This window comes from Orycteropus afer, unplaced genomic scaffold, assembly GCF_000298275.1.
Source record: "Orycteropus afer afer isolate SDZICR_OR568_19922 unplaced genomic scaffold, OryAfe1.0 scaffold00457, whole genome shotgun sequence".
Classification (NCBI taxonomy): Eukaryota; Metazoa; Chordata; class Mammalia; order Tubulidentata; family Orycteropodidae; genus Orycteropus; species Orycteropus afer.
Window position 1 is genome coordinate 1,694,429 of NW_006922044.1, and position 18,501 is coordinate 1,712,929.

Below are 18,501 nucleotides of genomic sequence, written 5' to 3' on the forward strand. Positions count from 1 at the left end.
TGATGTTTTTGAGTTGTGGTGCTGGCGAAGAATGCTGAAAGTACCATGGACTGCTAAAAGAACTAACAGATCTGTCCTGGAGGAAGTGCACCCAAAATGCTCCTTGGAAGCAAGAATGGCCAGACTTCGTCTCACCTATTTTGGTCGTGTTATCAGAAGCGACCATTCCTTGGAGAAGGCTGTCCTGCTTGGTAGGGTGGAGCGTCGTCAAAAGAGGAGGAGGCCTTCAACGAGATGGATTGACAAGGTGGTGGTGATGATGGGCTCAAGTATAGCAGGGATCATGGAGCTGGCCCTGGATCGGGCAGTTTCATTCTGCTGTGCATGGGGTCGCTATGAGTTGGAAATGACTCCAAGGCACCTGAAAACAACAACAACAAATCATAGTAAATAACACATAAAATCTAACATATAGTGTTCCTGGAAACAATTCAAAGATATAGAGGTTTGGTGCTGAGACTTTGAATGTAGTCCCCAGGGAAGGAGTTTGGCAATGCCACTCTAGCTACTTGGGGTGTGTGCTGCCTCTTTAATGGCTCACTGTAAAGCAAATACTGAACACTAGTTTCACTTTTAGGAGCTCTGACAGTGTAGTGCCTAGGTCACTTGACTGCTAACCAGAAGGCTGGTGGTTCAAACCCACCAGCCACTCCTTGGAAGGAAGGTTGAGCAATCTACTTCAGTAGTGGTACTACCTTGGAAACCCAAGGAGGGGTTGCTATGAGTCGGGTCCGACTGGACAGCACATAACAATAACAACAAGTTTCACTTTTTGCTTCTATTAATAAAAGCAAAAATCCTCTCTAGATTTCTTTCCTTTTTTTTTTTTTTAATTGTGATTTGAGGGAAAGTTTACATAGCAAGTTCACTTTCCATACAACACCTCACATATACTTTGTCTCATGACATTGACTACAATTTACCACAATGTAACAGCTCTCCTTGCACTTCCTCCCCAAAGTTACCTCTTCTCTGTGCACTTCTGCCCTCTGAGCTATCTCCCTGTGCATTCACAGCCCTTTTATTCTTCCATGATTGTTCTCTCCAAGGAGTGTATCTAGCTAATGTAAATGTTCAGCTCATATGCCTGCCTTTTGTTTGGCTGGAAGCCATAGGAGTGGGTTCAATTCCAGACCTGTAGGACAGCAAGGGGCCATAGTCTCAGTGGTTCCATCAGTCTCTATCAGACCAGCAAACTTACCCCCTCCCCCTTTTTTTTTTTTTAATGATTTTGAGTTTTGTTCCACATTGTTATCCCATTCTATCCAGGATCTCCTACATAGATCCCCCTCTGAGTGGTTGACTGTCGTAGCTATGCACCATCTACTTCTTCTGGTCTCATAGTCGTATAGGCTGAGGATTGCATGGTGTACCAGTCACTTGGACTAATTGTTTCCTTGCGTCTTTGGTTTTCTTCATTCTTCTTTACTCTGGATGAGGAGAGACCCATCATTCCATCTAGGTGGCCACTTGCAAGCTTTTAAGATCCCACTCACTACTCACCAAAGTAGGATGTAGAACAATGTTTTCTGTAGTATGTTATACCAATTGAGCTTGATATCCCCTACAACGATGGTCCCAAAGCAACAAATCCAAAACTCAGTCCCTCCAGGTAGCTGGCTGTGGCCAAGAAGTGACTCTAACCTTGTCCCTTGTCAGCTCTACTATATACCTGGGAATTCTTGCAGAACATACAAATATACTAGTAGAAACATTGTCTGCCAAGCCTATACATGGAATTGGACACAATCCCCCCTGTATGGACATACCTAATAGCTCAGATTGTTTCTCTATCTATCTGCCCATATATCAATGTTTGCCTTCACTGACAATGCAGTACTGTATGTGCAAAAGGGCTCATCTTTGCTGTCTGTACCTCCCATGCACCTCTCTATGTCTTCCTCTTCCTCAATGCCACCATGTTGATCATTCACATTTGGTACCTTGCCTTTCTCCTCAGCTAAATCAATACTTGTCTCTACTTATTTAACAGTTTTCTTTCCCCTCCTCTCTGCTCCCATCCCTGGTAACCAACAAAGAAAATTTTCTTCCATATATAAACCTTTCCTTGACGTTTTACAATAATGGACTAATACAATATCTGTCCTGTGATTGACTTATTTCACTCAGCATAAAGTCCTCCAAGTTCATCCATGTTATGCAGTGTTTTGCAGATTCTACAATATTCTTTTGTTTTGCATAGAATTCAATTGTGTGTATGTATGATAGGTTGGTTATTCATTCTTCTGTTGATGGGCACCTAGGTTGTTTCCATCTTTTGGCTATTATAAATAGTGCTGCAATGAACATAGTGTGCATATATCTGTTCATGTACGGGCTCTCACTTATTTAGGATATATACTACTAAAGGAATGGATGGGTCAAATGATATTTCAAATTCCAATTTTTTAAGGATTGCCATACTGCTTTCAACTGCGGCTGTATCATTTGACAGGCCTACCAGTAGTGTATGAGAGTCCCAATCATTCCACATCCTCACCAGCATTTGCTGTTTTCTGCCTAGTTGAACTTTGCTTCTAGTGCTGGAGCAAGATAGTACCTCATTGTTGTTTTGATTTGCATCTCTCTAATGGCTAATGATCGTGAGCATTTCTTCATATGTTTGTTGGCCGCCTGAATAGTCTCCTTGGTGAAGTGTCTATTCATGTCTTCTGACCATTTTTTAATTGGATTTGTCTTTTTATTGTTGATGTGTTGGAGTTTTCTGTAAATTCTAGACATAAATCCCGTGTTAGGGATGTCATTGCCAGATATTTTTTCTCCAATCTGTAGGTGCTCTTTGACTCTTTTGAAGAGGTTTTGGAAGCACATTAAAATTTTAATTTTCAGAAGGTCTCATTCACCTAGTTTCTCTTCTGCTGTTTGTACATTTTGGGTTATGCTTGATAGTCTATTTATGCCATTTTTTATGGCCCCTAAATTTACCCCTCATTTTTCTTTGAGGAACATTATTGTTTTAGGTTTCAAATTAAGTCTTCGATCCATCTGGAGTTAATTTTTGTGTATGATGTGAGGTATGGATCTTGTTTCATTTTTCTGCAATTGCATATCCAGTTTTCCCAGCACCATTTATTAAACAGACATTCTCTTCACCATTTAATGGATTTCGGCCCTTTGTCAAAGATCAGCTGACCATAAGTTGATGGGTCTATTTCTGAGTTCTCAATTCTATTCCACTGGTCTATGTGTCTGTCATTGTACCAATACCAGGTACTTTTGACTACTGTGGCTATATAGTATGTTTTGTGATCCAGCAATGTGATACCTCCTATTTTGTTCCTCTTCCTCAATAGGGCTTTGCTTATCCAATGTCTCTTTCCTTTCCATATAAAGTTAGTGATTGATTTTTCCATATCCTTGAAGAATGTTGATGGGATCTGGATTGGGATTGCATTGAATGCACAGATTGCTTTGGGTAGAATTGACATTTTCACAATGTTCAATCTTCCTACCAATGAGCATGGATTGTTCTTCCATTTATGTAGATCTCTTATGGTTTCTTGAAGTAGCTTTTACTGTTTTCTTTGTACAGGACTTTTCTGCCCCTGGTGAGATTTATTCCCAAGTATTTTATTTTATTTTTGTTGTTGTTGTTGTTGTTGTTATGTGCCATTGAGTCAATCCCGACTCATAGCGTCCCCTCCTTGGGTTTCCGAGGCAGTATCACTACAGAAGTAGGATTGCCCAACCTTCCTTCTGAGGAGTGACTGGTGGGTTTGAACCATCAGCTGTCTGGTTAGCAGGCAAGTGTCTTAGCCACTATGCTACCAGAGCTATTGTAAATGGTATTGATTTCCTTATTTCATTTTCAACAATCTCTTTGTTGGTGTAGAGGAATCCAACTGATTTTTGGATGTTGATCTTGTTTCCTGCCATGATGCTAAACCTCTCAATTAGTTCCAGTAGATTTTTGACTGAGTCTCTTGGGTTTTCAAAGTATAAGATCATATCATCAGCAAATAGGGATAGTTTGACTTCTTCCTTACCAATTTGGATGCCTTTGATTTCCCTTTCTTGCCTTATTGCCCTGGCTAGGACTTGCAATACCATGATCAATAGAAGTGGTGATAGAGGGCATCCTTGTCTGGTTCCTGTTCACAGGGGGGATGGTTTTCAGTCTCTCTCCATTGAGAGTAATGTTGGCTGTTGGTTTTTCATATATGCCTTTTATTATGTTGAGGAATGCTGAGAGTTTTTATCAGGAATGTTGTTGGATTTTATCAAATGCCTTTTCTGCATCTATTGATTTGATCATGTGGTTCATATCCTTTGTTTTATTTATGTGGTGTTTGATGTTGATTGTTTTTTTCTGATGTTGAATCATCCTTGCATACCTGATATGAACCCCACTTGGTCATAATGAATGATTTTCTTGATATGTTTTTGGAGTATATTGGCTAGGATTTGTTGGAGATTTTTGCATATATATTCATGAGGGATATTGGTCTCTGGTTTTCCTTTTGAGTGATGTCTTTGCCTGGTTTTGGTATCAAGGTTATGCTTGCTTCTGAAAATGAACTTGGGAGAATTTTATCCTTGGTTTGTTTACCTAGTGACACTCTGATAGGAATAAACCAAAAATGGGATGCTTGAACAAACTAAACCAAACCAAACCAAACCAAACTCATTGCTCTCAAGTTGTTTTCTGACTCATAGCAACCCCTCCTTGGATTTCTAAGGTGGTATCTCTATGGAAGTAGATTGCCCAAACTTCCTTTCAAGGAGTGGCTTGTGAGTTTGAACTGACAGCCTTCTAGTTAGCAGTCAAATGTATTAGGCACTATGCCACTAGAGCTGCCATGCTTGAACAAACATGAGTTTATTCTCTTACAGTTTGGGAGGCTAGAACTTCAAAGTGCCAGGTTCTAGGTGTTGTGTAAAAGTCCCTCAACCTTGGCTTCAGCTCTGCCTCTTGCTCCCAGCCCACTGAAGCTAGAGGTATCTCTTCACTCAGGCAGTACTGGCTGATGAGGTTAACAAGCCCAAGGTCGACAAATAAAATAACACAGTCCTGATGTTACTAAACAACACAGGAGGCCATTTATTCAAATCCATTGAAAGTCCCAGGATCGGCAGAGCATGGCAGGCTTCTGAACAACTACATAGCTACATGCAGGGTTCAAGTGTGCCCTAAGCTAGAGACCATTCCCAAAGCTGCTTCTTATCTATAGGAAGAAGACCATATACTTGAAGCAGCTATTCCGGTGCTTGTGGTAGATCCCACCATGAAGTTGATTGCCAGTCTCATCATGGAGAACAACTTCCACCAGCTGCCCAGCCACTCAGCCAGGCCAACCAAGGTGACATACAATTTTAACTACCACAAATCCTTTTCTATGTTTTGGAATATTTTGAGACGGATTGGTGTCAGTTCTCTGAATGTTTGGTAGAATTCTCCAATGAAAACTTCTGGGCCAGGACTTTTTGTTATTGGTAATTTTTTTATGACCTATTCAATTTTTTCTTTTGTTATGGATCTGTATAACTTTTCTATATCAGTCTGTGTTAGTTTAGGTAAGTTTTGTGTTTCTAGAAAACTGTCCATTTCTTCCAGATGTTCAAATTTTTTTGGAGTACAGTTCTTCATAGTATCCTGATAATATACTTTTTATTTCAATTGTTTCTCTCATGATATCACCCATTTTGTTTCTTATTCATGTTATAATATTCTCGCCCTCTTTTCCTTTGTTAAATTTAACAGTGGTTTGTCAATTTTATTAATCTTTTCAAAAAAAAAAAAAAAACTTCTGGTCTTGTTGATATTTTCTATTGTCTTTCTATTTTCTGTTTTATTGATTTCTGCTTTAATCTTTATTATTTCCTTTCTTCTGGTGACTGTAGGCTTTTTTTGCTGCTCTTTTTCTAATTATTGAAGATGTTGGGTTAAATTGTTGATTTTGACTCTTTCTTCTTTTTTGATGTGTGCATTTATTGCTGTAAATTGGCCTCTGATCACTGCTTTTGCTCTGTCCCAAAGATTTTGGTATGTTGTGTTTTCATTCTTGTTTGATTCAAGGAATTTTTTTTTTATTTCATTTTTTTATTTCTTCTATTACCCAGTCATTTTTGAGGAGGGTCTTGTTCAGTTTCCATGTGTTTGTTCTTTTTCCATTGATCTTCCTATTTTTCATTTCTAATTGGATAGCATTGTGATCTGAGAAGATACTTTGCAGTATTTCAATGTTTTTAAAATTATTAAGGCTTGTTTTATGGCCTAACATATGGTCTGTCATGGAGAATGTTCCATGTGTACTAAAAAAAGAATGTATATTGTGCTGTTGTTGGATGGACTGCTCTGTAGATCTTTATTAGGTCAAGTTGGTGGATTGTATTGTTTAGTACTTCTGCATCTTTGTTGAGTTTCTTTGCAGTTGTTCTATCTTTCGTGAAGTGGTGTATTAAAGTCTCTCACAATGACTGTGGAGTTATCCATTTGCCTTTTCAATTCTTTTAAAGTCTGATTTATGTATTTTGGGGCTCTTTCATTAGGTCCATAGATATTTATTATGGTTATATCTTCTTGTTCAATTGATGCTTTAATCATTATATAATGTCCTTCCTTGTCTCATATAGTGGTTTTTGTCTTAAAATCAATTTGATCAGAAATTAATATTGCCACCCCTACTTTTTTTTGGTTGCCATTTGCTTGATATTTTTTCCAGCCTTTGATTTTTAGTCTATTTTTACCTTTGTCTCTAAGATGTGTCTCTTGCAAACAGTATATTGATAGGTTATGTTTTCTTATCCAGTCTGCAATGTTCCATCTCTTGAGTGGTGCATTTAATTCGTTAACATTCAGTGCAATTATTGACAAGTATGAATTGTTATGTGTTTTTTCACAGTGTTCCTGGTTGTTTTGTTCCATGTAATTTTCCATGCTGATCTCATTTTGCTTATGAATTGTGTTATCATTTCCTTTGTTGCTATTGTTTTATTATTTACTAAATATTTGTGCTTGTCCTCTTTTTTAATGTGATATGAAGGTATCATTTTTCTTTCAGGTTACCCTGTGATTTATAATTTTCTCCCAGAGTTTAGAACAGTCCATTCTATCTTGAAGCTATCTTGACTTCCTCACTGTTTAGAAGCTCTGTAACTATAATATTTTTCCCTTCTTTTGGTTTGTACTTATTCTCATTTGCCAATTAATGTCTCTCGTTCCCTGTTTACAATCGTGTAAGCTTATTTTACTTTAGATACATCCATAGCTATGTTGGTTTCAAGATTATTGTCATCTTGTGTATTAATTGTCAATTGTTGTTTACTATTATTGGTTTTCTGCTCAAAGGACTACCTTTGGTATCTCTTATAAGGTTGGTCTGATTTTAACAAATTCCCTTACTGTCTGCTTATCTGGAAATCTCCTAATTTCTCCATCATACTTGAGGGTCAATTTTTCCAGGTATATAATTCTTGGTAGGAATTTTTTTTTTTTTTAAGGTTTTATATATACCATCCCATTGCCTTCTTGCTTTCATAGTTTCTGCTGAGAAATCAGCGTATATTCTTACTGGTTGTCCTTTGTAGGTAACTTCATTTTCAGGATTCTTTCTTTGTCTTTGGTTTTGATGAGTTTGATGATGATATATCTTGATAATTTTCTTTAGGGGTCTATTCTGTTTGGGGTTCATTGGACTTCCTGAATGGGTATATTCTCATCTTTCATTGTATGAAGGAATTTTCTTCCAACAAATCTTAGACAATTTTCTCAGTGTTTTTATTTTTCTCTTCCTGTTCTGGAATTCCAATGGCATGTAGGTTATTCCTTTTGATGGTATCTCACATGAACTTCTGGCTTTCTTCATTTTGTTTTGATCTTTTTTTCTGATTTATCCCTTTCCAAAGAAGTATTCAGGTATTTGTCTTTAATCTCATTAATTCTGTCTTCCATTGATTTAATTCTACTCCTTTTCCCTTTCAATGTGTTATCTATTTCTGAAAATTTAGTATTAATCTTCTGGATTTTTATCTGTAGATTTTATATCATTTCTCATTTTTCATTGTTTTTGTCATTTTGTTCTCGTATTTTTTTCTGAAATTGTTCTAGGGTTTTGTCTGTGTTTTCCTTAATTTGGTCAGTGTTTTCCTTGATATGTCTCTCAATCCTTTGAATATACATAAATACAATACCTTTGGATTACTTATCAGGGTAGAGTGTTCCAATGCTGCTTCTTCCTCAGAGATGTGTTTTGGGTCTGTATCAAGCTCCCTTCTTCCTACCACTTCATTGTGCTTCTTTGTGTGCATTGTGATGGTCTGTTGTCTTCAAGACATTGTGATGTTGTTGTATTTAGATCTCTGTTAATTGTTTGTTTAGAGCAGCCCAGGGTAAATCAGGGTCTTCTTGGTGGTTGTTTATCATTGGCCAGTTGGAGAAGGAAGTGGTGGCTCTCACTCAATAAGTGAAGCTGTAGGAGGTACAAGTGTAGTTGTGTCATATGGGTACTGTTGCTGTCACCCATTTAGTTAGACAAAAATAACAATTGAAAAACAATCAAAAAAGTAAAAGCAAGTGGACAAAAACACAATGTAAACACATAGGAACAATCACCAAGAAAAGAAAATAAATAAATAACTCCAGCAATATCTGGGGAGAGAGCAATTAGAAATAAAACGTAGAATAGAAGAATAATGAAGGAAAAAAAATGGGAAAAAAGCAGAAAAAATACAAGGAATGGGGTTAACCACAAGAAAGAAAAAAGTGGGAACCAGGAACAGGGAAGAGAGTAATAGCTGAACACTAGCACCTGGAGAGAGAAGAATAAAAAATAATAATAAATAGGACAAAATAATAATAATAATAATTTTAAAACAGACAAAAACAAATAAACTAAAAAAAAAAAAAAAGGAAAAAATATAAATCTAGGCTGGTTATGGCAGGGCACCCAGGCCCCATTGGACCACACAAACTGGGATGGAATTCCTGCCAGCCCAGAAGGTGGGTGAGACTGAGGGATAGCTGCACCTCCATTCACCAAGAGGGTGTGTGGTATAAGGGTAACAAGAGGAACATCACACCTTTCCAGTGGTTGGTGTCTAGACTGTTTTTGTGGTTCCTGACAAATGGATCCTATTCTCAAGTCCCTGGAATTCTGGGAGAACACTGTCACTTTAAATATCAAAAAAGGTCGAACCACTTGTAATCATTCAAAATGGCTGAGCTCTGCAGACAGGCAAAAGTCCACAGCTCAGACTGCCTTTCTCTTTGCTGCTTCCTCTTTTATTCACCAGTCACCAGTGCAGTCCTGGCTACTAGGGCCAATTTTTAAGTAAATTCTTAGGTCCTACCACCACTCGGCAATATCCTAGCTGTCTGTGCCATCAGGATTGCTGACAGACCACAGCTCCGTATTTCTCCTTTTTCAGTGTTTTCATGAAGGTTCTTCTGCTAGTTGGAATTTGTTGTTGTTCTTGTTGTTGTTTTTATGTGCTGTCGAGTCAACCCCAACTTATAGCGACCCCTCCTTGGGTTTCCGAGGCAGTATCACTACAGAAGTAGGATTGCCCAACCTTCCTTCAGAGAATTTAGTCTACTCCTATATCATTCCATTCAAAGCTCATGGCTCCAGGATTATTTACTGTATCTGTGTTAATTGATTCCCCTTTTCTTTTTGAAGAGAGTCTGTGCAGTCTGTCTGTGTATCCTGACATCTTATCCACTAACTTGAAAATCATATATAGAAGATGATGCAACCTCTGTCATCATAGGTACAAGAATGACTACATGGAACAGTGTAGCCAATCCAACAGGATTGATTTTAATTGTAAAATAAGTTTCACTTGAGTTTATATTGATAAATATATGTTTGTTCTACCTGAAAATACAGTCTAACCTACCTTAGTTTAAATATTCTTCCCACTCAAAGAGTTTTTAAATATCCCTCTCTATATTTCTTTCAGTTAGCAAAAACAGGTGTAATGTAGTTGTAAAAGTGAGGTGGTGTAAAGTGAAATTTGAAAAGTGGGGTACACCTCTGTGTGTGTGTAAGAACACACACACATATATATCCTAGGATCTCTGGTGACATAGTGCCTAACCATTTGACTGCTAACCAGAAGGCTGGCAGCTCACACCCACCAGCCACTCCTCAGAAGGAAGACTGGGCAATCTACTTCTATAGTGATACTGCCTTGGAAACCCAAGGAGGGGTCGCTATGGGATGGATCCAACTCGATGGCAGTGAGTTATTTATTTATTTATTTATTTATTTATTTATTTATTTATTATATAGCCTGTTCCTCAATTATCAACTATATCTTTATTGTACCTTATGAACAGCAGAGAAACACTGTCTGATACATTACTGTACAACTTTATGAATACCCCAGAAACAATGTGTGATGCAGTGCAGGAGGATAAGTCACTTAGGTCAGAAGGCTTTCAAAATAGGACTGAGAAAGAGCTGCATCATCATAGTAGAACCAGCCTTACAGATATGGATGAGGTAAAACTATTGAGACCTCCATTTGCTGAGATGGCACAATATTCAAATTGAGGAAAAACAGCTGCAAAAATCCATTAATAATCGGAACATGGAATGTATGACGTATGAATCTAGGAAACTTGGAAGTTGTCAAAAATGAAATGGAACAAATAAAGATTGATATCCTAGGCATTGGTAAGCTGAAATGGACTGGTATGGCCATTTTGAATCAGACAACCATGTGGTCTACTATGCCAGGAATGACAATTTGAAGAGGAATGGTGTGGTGATCATCATCATAAAAGATGTTTCAAAATGTGTCCTGAAGTACAATGCTGTCAGTAATAGGATAATATCCATATGCTTACAAGGAAGACAAGTTAATACAACTATTACTCAAATTATGCACCAACCACCAAAACCAAAGATGAAGAAATTGAGGATTTTTATCAGCCCCTGCAGTCTGTAATTGATCAAACATGTGATCAAGATGTGTTAATTATCATTGGTGACTGGAATGCAAAAATTGGAAACAAAGAAGTATCACCAGTAGTTGGAAAACTTGGCCTTGGTGACAGAAATGATGCTGGACATCATGTGATAGAATTTTGTAAGACCAATGACTTATTCATTGAAAATACCTCTTTTCAACAACACAAATGGCAGCTATAGATGTAGACTTTGCTAGATGGAATACACAGGAATCAGATTGACTACATCTGTAGCAAGAGGCAATAGAAAAGCTCAATATTTTCAGCCAAAACCAGGCCAGGAGCTGATGGTGGAACAGACCATCAACTGCTCCTTTGCAACTTCAACTTGAAGTTAAAGACAATTAAAAAAGTCCACAAGAGCCAAAATATGATTTTGAATATATCCCTCATGAATTCAGAAACCATCTAAAGAATAGATTTGATGCATTGATCACCAATGACTGAAAACCAGAAGAATTGTAGGATAACGTCAAGAACATCATTCATGAAGAAAGCAAGAAGTCACTAAAAAGATGAGAAAAGAAGAAAAGACCAAAATGGATGATAGAAGAGACTCTGAAACTTGCCATTGAGTGGAGAATAGCTAAAGAAATGGAAGAAATGACAAGATAAAAGAGCTGAACAGAAGATTTCAAAGAGCAGCTCAAGCAGATAAACCCAATTACTATAACAAAATGTGCAAACACATGGAGTTAGAAAAGCAAAAGGGAAGAACACAGCATTTCTCAAGCTGAAAGAACTGTGGAAACAATTTAAGCCTCGAGTTGCAATATTGAAAGATTCTATGGGCAAAATATTGAATGATGCAGGAAGTATCAAAAGAAAATGGAAGGAACACACAGTCACTGTACCAAAAAGAATTGGTCAATGTTCATCCATGTCAGGAGGCAGCATATGATCAAGGACCAATGGTACTGAAGGAGGAAGTTGAACCTGCATTGAAGGAACTGGAGAAGAACAACGCTCCAGGAATTGACAGAATACCCATTGAGATGTTTTAACAAATGGATGCCCCACTGGAGACACTCACTCTGTTATGCCAAGAGATTTGGAAGACAGCTACCTGGACAACTGACTGGAAGAGATCCCTAATAGTACCCATTCCAGAGAAAGGTAATCCCACAGAATGTGGAAATTATCGAACAATATCATTAATATCACACGCAAGTAAGATCTTACTTAAGATAATTCAAAAATTGTTGTAGGAGTATATTGACAGAGAATTTCCAGAGGTGCAAGCTGGATTCAGAAGAGGGTGTAGAACAAGGGGTATCTAGCTACTGTCAGATGGACCCTGGCTCAAGGCAAAGAATACCAGAAAGATGTTTACTTGTGTTTTATTGACTATGCAAAGACATTTGATTGTGTGGATCATGGCAAATTATGGATAACATTGAGAAGCATGGGAATCCCAGAACACTTGATTGTCCTCATGAGGAGCCTTTACATTGATCAGATAGCTACTGTTTGAAGAGAACAAAGGAACACTGCATGGTTTAAAATCAAGAAGGGGGTGTGTCAGGGTTGTATCCATTTCCCATACTTATTCAATCCATATGCTGAGCAAATAATCTGAGAAGCTGGACTATAATAAGAAGAACAAAGCATCTGGATTGGAGGAGGAATCATTAGCAATCTGAGATACAATGATAACACAACTTTGCATGCTGAAAGTGAAAATGAGTTGAGGCACTTACTGATAAAGATTGAAGAATACAGTCTGCAGTATGGATTGCATCTCAATACAAAGAAAACAAAAATACTCACACTGGTCCTACAAGCAGCATCACGATAAATGGAAAAAAGGTAGAAGTTGTCAAAGACTTCATATTGTTTGGTTCTACAATCTGCACCAACGAAAGCAGCAGTGAGGACATTAGATGACTTACAGCACTGGGCAAGTTGGCTGCAAGGGACCACTTTCAAGTGCTGAGGAGCAAGGATGTCTCCTTGAGGTCTAAGGTGTGCCTGATACAAGCTATGATATTTTGAATCACCTTGTATGCATCTGGTAGCTAGACAATGAATAAGGAAGACCAAAGAATTGTTGCTTTTGAGTTGTGGTGCTGGTGAAGAATGCTGAAAATACAATGGACTGCTAAAGGAACTAACAGATCTGTCTTGGAGGAAGTGTAGCCTAAATGCTCCTTGGAAGCACAAATGGCCAGACTTCATCTCACCTACTTTGGTAACGCTGTCAGAAGAGACCATTCTCTGGAGAAGGATGTCATGTTTGGTATAAGGGAGGGTCAACAAAAGAGGGGAAGGTCCTCAACGAGATGGATTGACACAGTTGCTGCAATGATGGGCTCAAGTATAGGAAGGATCATGGAGCTGGTGTGGGACCAAGCAGTGCTTTGTTCTGCTGTGCATAAGTGTCGCTATGAATCGTACATGACTCGACAGCACCTAACAACAACAACAATAACAACATTATCCTGCATTTCACATTTACAACAACAGCAAAAAATCTACTATCTGAATATTTTGCACATTAACAGCATATATCTAGCAATAACAAATGCCAAGGCGTGAGGTTTGAGTAACACTGGCTGTGAAGGGTAAGCATATGTATCAACTTGGTTGGGCCATGATTCTCAGTAGTTTGGTAGTTATTTACTGATGTAATCATCCTCCGTTTTGTCATCTGATGTGGTAATCCTCCATTTTCAAATAATACTGATTTTCACATAATGACCTGGTCTTTGGAACCTGACAATGTCAATAAGTGAAAGAGAAAGAGACAGAAAGAGACTTGGCTCAAGGGATTGTGGGGCTGCTGGCACATCCAAAATCCACGAGTCAGGCAGCAGGCCAGAGACTTCTGCAGGATTATATCCCAAGATACATAGGTAACATGACAAAAAGAGTGCAGGGTCAAAAGTGAGAGAGCAATCTCTGGCTGATATCTTTATATTCTAGAGGCAGACCACAACTCTAAGAAACTTGCCCTATCAAATGATTGATTGATTACATGAGATCATTTCAGATCACATCATGGAATGTCATTACATTATATGATACCACATTATGGAACGACAACCAGTCTAATATGTCAAACCATTGAAAATCATAGCCAAAGTGACACAAAAAATTAACACCATCACACATGTGTAATTACATTTGTTTGTTTTTAGTGTGAGGAAATGAATGATTGCCTTCCTTTTTCAATTTTTTTTTTTTTTTTTAATTCTTAGATTCTATGTTTTCCTGTGTAATAACCTAATGACAAGTCTGAATTCACCCAATTATATTAAAAGTCTCTGCCTGGAAGCAAGAAAAAAAAAAAATCGAACATCAACCTTGTCTTTTCTTGCTTATATTTTTCACTCAAAGAAACATTTTGAGCACTGTCTACATGCTAACAGCCTTTGGAAACAGTGAATACAATATGGACATTACATGGCCTTTGTCTTCAAAACTCACAGTCTAGACATTTAATCACTGCTATAAAGGAAGTACTACCCTGGGAGATTTAAAAAACATGTACAGAAGCAAAAGGAAAATAAAATAGGAATCATGTTATACTTCTTAGTTTTTCTGAATTCTGTTAGATAAACTGTTCTTTCCTTTGAGAAGCTCTCCATATGTACTCACTACCACATTCACATCCTCTGCCTACTCATAACTAAAGATGGCACGTAACAAAAACAACAATCCTGTATGATTGACATCAATTCCTGATAAGTGGTAATTCCTTTACCCTTCATAGTAATAAGTTTCAGAAAAAATATGTGATACAATTTGGCCCAATTTGACAAGGCAGAAAGATGACTGGGGAGAGTGGCTTTTTGGTAAAGATTGTATCCCTGATAAAATATTTCCACCAGAGAAACCTAGCCAGAGAGGGAGAGAACTTTCTTGCAGGACTTAGCTTGTACAATTCTGGGGCCTGGCTAGTAAAGTCTAAAATTTTAGGACAAAGTGACAGGGTGAAAACTGTGACACAGGAGCTGATGCTAGTCCTCAGATGGAATTTCTTTTTTAGGTCTTTCGGTTGATTGGATGAGTCTCACAAAGATTATCCAGAGTATTCTCCTTTACATAAATACAAATGATGTTAGATATTAATCACATTTACAAAAATACCTTTATAGCAACACCACATACAGTATTTGATTGAATTGAGTATTATAGCCTAGCTAAAAGAGCTGTGGCCATGCAGTGGTTAAGGCATTTAGATGCTATCCAAAAGGTCTGCAGTTGGAACCTGCCAGCTAACTACCCAGGAGAAAGATGAGGCAGTCTCCTTCCATAAAGATTTACTGCCTGGGAAACACAATGGGGGTCACTATGAGCACTATCAGTTGGAATTGACTAGATGACAGTTTTTTTTTTGTTTTGTTTTGTTTTTTCTACTTAGCCAATGTGGTACATAAAACTGACCATCACACATGGAAGGAAAAATGTCTTCTTGTTCTCATGAAAATCTTCTTGCAATGTCTAGAAACTTGCCAAACATTTTATGACTGAGGCAAGTTAAACTGCCACACTGAAGACATCAGAAGAGGAAGAAGAAAGGAACCTGGATCCTCAGTGACTTTGTTCAGCCATTATTCCTGAAGCTGTCTTCCTTAAGGATTCCTACTTTTAAGAATAATGGGGTTTTTTTGTGTTTTTTTTTTCTGGTTAAGCCAATTAATTGTGTTAGAATTTAGAATTCCTTGCAACTAAAATCATCATATGTTATACTTCACATTGTATCAGTCAGTAGCAACAATCTTAAAAAATGATTATTAAATTGAAAACAATTATAAAATTGCTAAGTACTTACATTATATTTTGTGCATGAACTTTAGCCACAAAAGAATCTTGTTTTATCAGGAAAATGAATGTTATATCTGCCTAATTTAAAATTCTACCAAGTATACTGGTATCGATCAACTTAATTGTTGAATACCAGCAGGCTTTGCAGCAAGCCCTTTGGTTCATGGACAATAATTTGGAGTCTCTCATTAAAATAAAATATTTCCCTTTGAGTTGTTGTATGAAGGTAAGTTCAGTGACCCTTCTATCAGAATGTGGTCTGATTTTGAAGTTAAGAAGGATGCTAAATAGAGGTGAATGTGATAAGAGTGAGTGCTTATCTGCTGGAAATAACCACATAGGCATCACTGCTAGTGCTTTTTTTTTTTTTTTTTTTCCTAAAGGAAGGGAAAAATCTGCTGGACATCTGAATACATGCCACTACAGCCCTGATAGTAGAACGGAAAAATGATGCAAGTTCAATGGTATGGCTCAATATGTATGTAGGTCTACACAGAGTTTATTAGTATCTGTAGGTGTCCTCTAGGCAAATATCTAGAGTGATAAAAGAGTTATTGGGAAAACAGACATAAATAAAGTTCATAGTGGTTGTGTCTTGGTGAGTGGACTTTGGAAGCATTTCTTATTTTTTTCCTTTCACTTGCCAATATTTTAACATTAATTGCTATTATAGTGTTTAAATGCTATTTAAATAAAAACTCATGAGGTTGATTTCTCATGTTATCCTATGGATAATTATTAATAGATAAAAAATAGATAAATAGATTAACAACTCAAATACTGGAATCAGAGATACCTATATTGCAATACTGGGCTTCCAACCTACCAGCTTTGTAATCCTGTACAAGTTGCTTTACAATTTTTTTTAAATTTATAAAATGGAGATAATAGTGATACTTTTCTCATATTGTTATAGTGAGAAAAATGATATAAGATACATACACTACATAAGAAGGATTCACTAAAGAGTAGATGTTGCTGCTAGGGTTATAAATGATGTTTGGGGAAAATTATGAGTATCACTTTTGTTTAAAAACACATATTTCAAACCATACCCATGAAAGCACCTATATTAGTGAAGTATTCATGAAGCAGTTTTCTAAGGGTACCAAAACACCCTTGTAACTTCTAACTAGTCTCTCCACTTGATGTATAATTCTAACCATTATAATAAGCATAGTTACAAGCCCCCAAGTGTAATAACTAAGATCTATTGTAAATGGTTTAGATACTCAGCTGATCACCAAAAATTTGCAGATTTGAGTCTATCCAGAGACACCTTGGAAGAAAAGCCTGGTGATGTACATAGGGAAAATCAGCCATTGAAAACCTTATGGAAAACTTAATATATCTATTCTGATGCACATGAGGTTGCTTGGGTTGAAACCTCCTTAATATATATATTTTTTTTTAATACCAATAAACTTTCCATCTCTAACCTGTGGCTTATCCACTCTCATAATCATTTAATGATCAATATCCTGGATGTCTTGAAAGTCTAAATTCTTCTTGTCTACATTTTTACCCAGTTGAACAATATGAGCAGCAACTTTGAAAGAAGGATGTAATTGAAGGAGAGAGTTAATAAATCTATAAATATTTATTTGAGCAGCAGTCCTGTAGAAAAGCCATATATATATATATATATATATATATATATATATACACATACATATATATATATGTGTGTGTGTGTGTGTGTGTCAACATGCACACACACACACACATTATGAGAAAGACCTTATGATTGGAGTGGCAGAAACAAGGATTGTAGATCTCTTTACTTTTGGTTTGGTCATGGAACATCTTGGTCATTTGGCATAACATGGTCTAAAAACTTCATGTTCTTTGTTTTAGTTTCATAAGTAGTGTCTGGGGTCTTAAAAGATTATGAAAAGCCATCTAAGACAAAACTATTGATCTCTGTTCATCAGGATCAAAAGAGAAAGAAGGAAGACCCAAAGAAGAAACCATTCTATAAGATTAAGTGCCTACACAAACCATGGCTTCACTTATCCACAGACCAAAAGAACTAGATGTGCCTGGCTTTTCTAATTAAGTGCCTACATAAACCATGGCCTCGCTTATCCACAGACCAAAAACCAGATGTGTCTGGCTTTTCTAACAGGGGCAAAATAGATGGTTGCTCAAATAATTGTTTAGAAGGATCAGCATAAGGCTGGTCCTTACGAGGCAGAAGTTAAAGATGTCCCAAATGTTCAGTTTTTCCGTTTTGTTGCACCACTTCATTGTCTCTAGAATCAAATCCTGATCCTTCCTTCAGTACTTTCCCTGCTGTCTTAGGTTCTTTGTCTTGCCATAACATCTCACAGAACTCACACACTGCCAAGAAAATGGTTCATGCAGTGGTAGAGGTGGGAAGGATGGCAAGTCCGGAATTCATGGTCTGAAGGATTTTCCTCACTCACATGGTTGTAGGGGCTCATAAATCCAAATCATCAGGTCAGACAACTGATTACTGTCTCAGGTCCAGGGGTGAGATGATGATGAACTAAATGCAGGGTCTGAAGCAAGAGATCATATTTTTGCCAGAATATTCACATATATATCCTCAAGAAAACTAAGGGGAGTGACTTAAGAGACATCCTCCAGGAAGGTGGGACTCAAGATACATCCCACCCTAAGTAGGCATAGAGGCTAGGATTTGCAATGCATCACAAAATAGAATAATATGGTTGTTGTTGTTGTTATGTGCCGTCGAGTCAAACCCGACTCATAGCGACCCCTCCTTGGGTTTCCGAGGCAGTATCACTATGGAAGTAGGATTGCCCAAC